The sequence below is a fragment of the Cydia amplana genome, chromosome 13 (assembly GCF_948474715.1).
Source record: "Cydia amplana chromosome 13, ilCydAmpl1.1, whole genome shotgun sequence".
NCBI lineage: Eukaryota > Metazoa > Arthropoda > Insecta > Lepidoptera > Tortricidae > Cydia > Cydia amplana.
The window spans coordinates 5,625,348-5,631,347 of record NC_086081.1 but is presented as its reverse complement, the minus strand read 5'-3'; positions in this window follow the sequence as shown (position 1 = coordinate 5,631,347).

Below are 6,000 nucleotides of genomic sequence, written 5' to 3'. Positions count from 1 at the left end.
TAAGGCCCTACTACCAACAACGACAGCTTAATACTTAAATTGTGAGTATTGTGACGTTATCTATGAAAAGGGACCTTATTGTCGATATGTCGATGGCGCTTACGCCATTATTAACGATGCTCCGATATAAATACAATGCAGCGCAATGAGACAATAAGGTCCCTTTTCATAGATAATGCCCCTTTTCATAGATAATGCCCCAATTATATGTACGAATAAACTTTAGTCAAACTAAACCACCTTAGTACCAGACACATACTTTTCACAGCCGTCATAATCATAACTCTAGGTATTTTGCGTTAATACCCAAAATCAATTTACTTCGCAATCCATTAATTTACGAATCGCTTCAATACTTATCGTAACCAAAATACGTTGATCCCCGTTTCCCCTCCCGCCCTTGTAAAATAATAAGGCGCGCGCGAGTTTCAAAGGTCTCCCGTAGGTCTTGTTATGTTTGGCGACAGTAAAAGTTACCCCATGTTAAATACAATGCATAGGAAAGGGGCTGCTACCCTTATGCCGATCTGAAGATTACTGCAGGAGTGGTGGCGATGCCTGTTTCGAGCATTATCGGTAAATACGATCTAGCGATAGTCATCTGGGTTTAAATGAATGTGATTTGTTTGAACTTCGGTTATTGGCTTACTGGTTATTAAAATATTAATTAGGATTTACTGTTTCCTTAGATTTGCTTGCAAATAAAAAAATATTAACCTAAGGTCGTGTGGGATGACAAAAAAGGAATCGTTATATTTAAAGTAAAACGTAAATTCTCCTTTTCGGATATAGACATAAGTACATAAATACTCGTATGTATAACATCCGACAACTGGGTAAATATCTCTAAATTCTCTAAAATAAAATAATTATAATGAAATTATGTGCTTGTGATGATAACTGTGTTATTATTGTCTGTGCATTATACATGACACCGTAAGATTGTGAACCCGTTAGTTTATAATCTAACGTAGGTTAGGTTATTAGTTTATAATCTCCCTACCGTCAGTTTATAATTTAACTAACGAGATTATAATCCTGACGAGTGTTTACAATTTTACGGTGACATATACATCACGCATTGTACATAATTGACGACAACCAATGACCGACTCGGAGGTTGCTCGACTCAGGTAGTCCATTTTTTGTATGTATGTCGCCCTGTTGTATGGTTGTATGTTCACTGCTAGAGCAAAGGCCGAGCAGATGCCAGTCTTGTTACAATTTGCTTACCGGTTGCTTACATAAGTACCTACTCGTAACGATTACTGGGAAAGTCGGCTGTAGATTAGTCGCGATATAGTAAAACGCCGGCTGAGAATACGTTTGTGCCATATCCATTATAGAGCAAAATCGTTTTTTAATGATTTCTAAAATAACAAAAAATATGCTTATCGGTTTTTGGAAAAGCAATTTTTTCAAAAATGTTGTGCCATATCCGCACTTTACTATAGGATAATTACACTCTGTTAACAGAAAATTATCACAAAAGTGTGACATATCACAAAAGTGTGTCATATCATACATTGTACGTTTACTCATTAAAAACGGATATGGCAATAATAAAAGTGCTTTTATTTCATGAATATCACTATATTCACAATATTTGTATGGTACTATAAATAGTAGGTAAACATATGTGCCTAAATGATAAATGAGTTCAATATTTCCTAAATGTAAAACTTTTCGAGAAATATTTTTTTTTGCTTATTTTCCCTCTCCTGTAAAACAATGTAAGTGGCGTATGGCACAAACGTATTCTCACCCAGCGAAAAGTGAACAACCAAAATTGACTTGAACTGTCACTTTTGTAAGGCCCCGTAGGTTCGTTTTCCTCGTTTAAAGGTATGAGATTTATGACTACTTATATACTATATATGCACATATTTAGCTGTTGACAGGTTGACACAGTTCAAATGAGTTGCGTCGCGGACCGCGGAAGACCTGTATTGTTTGAAGTTCGTAATTTAAAAAATTGGATACACAGTTACACACTCATATTGTTTGAGTTTATTGAAACGGTTACCCGTTTATCGTTTACATTACTAATTCGTACATTATGATTAATGAATGCCGACCATGCGGACTAACGTTTTCATTGTAAAAAATAAATCTTTGGTCTTAAAAATACAGTTCCACTACTTTGCGATAGATGGCGCTACGAGTTTAAGTGAAATCCTGTTCTACAGGTCAGACGAAATGAAACCTTATGTTAGTATCAAAAATATTTTGAAACGGGGAAAAGCTTCCGCTACATCTGTGTGTACACATAGAATAATTATGGATTTACCTTTAGAACTGAGTCCATCTATGCTAACTTTGCACAGATTTTTATACAACGTAGTGTGAGGGTGCCATAAAAGTCATATTTTCATAGTAATTTGATACTTTTGGTACTTATGATGACATTCTTACACTTTGTCATTACAAATAACATGCAGAGTTAGCTTGATCCGTTTCCGTTTTTATATTATTTCGGCTTGATTCTAATTTTAATAAGCCTACCTAAACATCAAAAATTTGATCTCGATACGATATGGATCGGATCTGTCAGTGTCAAAAGTTTAATTTGTTCACGATTTTGTGCATAAATACAAAGGTTATGTTTGAAAATAATTGATTTAAATTCAGTATCAACCCTAAGTAGATCCATATGTCTTAAATTGAAACGTACCTAAGTACTCAAATCTCCGAGCCTAAGCAAATCTAATTAGTCTCTACTACATAAATCCCTAGTATGTAACATACAAATGATACAGGAGGCAATATTCCGATTTTTAAAATATGATACCAACATGATATCCATGTCTTTAATTATGTACATAAATGCCCGAATTACAAGAGTCCTAGTTCTAGCCAAGTGGCAATCTTTAAAGTCTTTAAACCCTTTAAACGCCACGCCTATTTATATTATAGGTAAGTACCTATTGTATGTACGTATGTATGTGCGCGTTATATAATATTATATGACGCGCAGCAGGGTTACATGTAATAAAGAAAACCATAAGCTTTAAATCCTTATATATTTAAGTATAGGTAGGTAGGTTCAGATAATTCCTTTATTACTTAAAATAGTACAAAGAAAACGTTAAAACTAACTATAAACCAGGGATCGGAACCGGTTTTTTGCAAAAACTTAGAAATAACCATATTTTTTAAATTATTTTATACTCGAAATGTAGGACTCAGTTGTGTTTTTAGGTTACGACTTCGTATTTTTAGTTTGCCCAATTAGAAATGAAGTAATTAGCAAAGAACGATAAAATACCGTTTCTGTTCCCATACAAAAAATACCGGTATCCGATCCCTGCTATAAACTAAACATTAAAACTATTAAACTAACATTAAAATAAAACTACTTAAAAAATTAAAACTAAAGTAATATTAAATAAAACTAAAAAAAAATTATAAAAGATGTTATAAAAATAATACTTACCCCTTCTAACATCTCCGCCTGCGTTATTGAGCCCATAACGCTGGCTGCGTTACCCCTCTGTATTGCCAGAGATATACGCTGGGAGAGGTTTTGCTGGAGTGTAATGAGTTTATGGGCGTTTTTTTTTTTTTTTTGTTGTCCCCTACACTTTTTTTTTCAAATTTGGGATTTTTTATGTTATTTCTACTCAGAATCACGAGCTCTTTCTATCCTAATAGGAGAAAAAAAGTGTCCTGAGGTTTTTATTTCCATTCCGTCACCATTTTTCATAGACTTTGTATGGCGGTCGCGCAATGGAAAGATCGAAAAATGTATGGAAAGTTTGGGACACTTTTTTTCTCCTATTAGGATAGAAACAGCTCGTGATTCTGAGTAGAAATAACATAAAAAATCCCAAATTTGAAAAAAAAGTGTAGGGGACAACAAAAAAAAACGCCTTTATTTACTTTTATTCTCATTAGGTACAATTCCTATCAAATTTTGGTTTTAATCTAACGGCACTAGGACTAGGGCCCCAGTTGGTAAAACCGCGGGGTTTTCTGCGTCAGCGAATCATGTGACTTCACAAGAAGCGTGATTCTCGCTGTCGAGTCAGTACTGTTTCCTTATTGCATTTGGACATATGAACCTGGCCTCAACAATGACAGTGGAACGAATATAATCCGAATAAAAATCAATTAAAATACACAGGTAGTACTTAGATAGTTTAAAACATTTTGGAATATTAACTATATATTGAACCCAGCTCCAGGCTTTCCCTAGTGTAAAGGCTGTCCATCGTGATCCAACGTGGCAACGCAGCGAGCATGACGGGCACCTTTGCGTCGGGAGCAGCCCGGGACAGATAGATAGCCTGGGGCAGTAGGTAGATGTTTACTTACTTATCTATTATGAATATTACGATGTAGGTATATTGTTTACCATATAAAAGTTTCAGATTTGATTTGATAGTATCTTTGTGTTGGAAACCGAGGTTTTTGAAAGGTCGCATTTCCACTTCATTACGACTCCTAGTATGATTCATCATGACAACTTTTATATAGCGTACGTAACATTCAAAAGGTTAATAGCAAACAAGAGACAAGAAAACTGTAATTTTTTGTAAAAAATCGCGTAGGTCCCTCGGTTTTGTTGTGTTGTAGATTATGGAATCGCCGCTTAGCGATAACAGATGGCGTAACGGTGTTAAACGCCACGCGTTAGGTGTTTGCAATGGTTATAAAACTTATAAATATACATACATAAATTTGGAATTGAGAATCCGTAATAACAATCGCTGTCAGTAAAGCCCTTGCTACACGGTCGCCGACAAGCCCCTCAGACCGCGTGGCCTTGGTCTGGACGGACCGTGTAGACAGTTGTTTCCAACAAAATTTGACCAAAACTGACCAAGGTCAGTCCAAGGTCAGACGGTTAGAAGGCTTGTCGGCGACCGTGTAGCAAGGGCTTTATATCTGAGTGGTCAAAGTGCTCACAATTATCGAAACATGCTTTTCAAGGGGTTACAGATCATACTTTATGAGCTCGAACAAGTATATATCAGATGGCCAATTGGCCATTGTATACGCCTAAAGGATGACGCACGCTAGAACGGGCCGGGGCCGGGCCGGAGCTTCGTTTTCTATGGAAAGCACTACGTGCTAACCGATCAGCCGTCATAGAAAATGACACTTTGGACGCCTCGACCCGGTCTAGCGTGAGTCATCTTTAACCTTTTGGACGCCAATGACCGATATATCCCCACCGTAGGTTCAACGCCAAAGACCGATTAATCGGTCACATATTACAGAGCAACATAGACCTACGTGCATATGCATAAAGTTCAATTTCAGTTTTGACACTTCGGTGACGTGGCGTCAGCGTGACAGCTTTTGTGTTTGACACGGCGTCGAAAAGGTTAAATAGGTAGGTTAGCTAATATCATTATGATTTGTTTTTTTTTTATAATCTTTAACATCTTTTGGTTAGAACCAAATATAAAGTAGCTTCTTTAGTAACTTTTACGCCTGCCAAGTTTGATGTACTTTCAAGGCATTTTTCCTTCAAGGAAACGTAGTGAACATTTCCGCTCATGCAGATGGTAAACAAACGTTATTGTGACTTTTATCCTCTTAAACTAACTTATCAGCAGGTAATATTTCTGTTTTATCCCAGATAAGGTCAATACAGGTAAGTGCATGTGGCTGCGGGGCACATACTTGACATAGGTACTACACGGACACCGCATTATGAAACGATAACAAAGGGCTCGAGGTTACCTCACATTAGGTGAAATTTTACTTGTAAAATACTTACGACACCATTAAATACTATCACAGAATAAATAATAGTACTAGGTACAGAAGACTCAAAACGCGTCTGTTACGATCAGCACAGATATGGCCGCTAGGTGGCGACGGCGACAGCGCCACGCTCGGCTTATGGTTAGCCACCAAAATTGGTGTGGAACTGATGTGCTTTTAGCTACCTGTAGCAAAGCGACGAAATCGCGAAGTGAGCCACGCCTGATACTATATCAACCAAGGTAGGTAGGTAGGCCCCAAAAGCTGTCGTCTCTGTCTTAT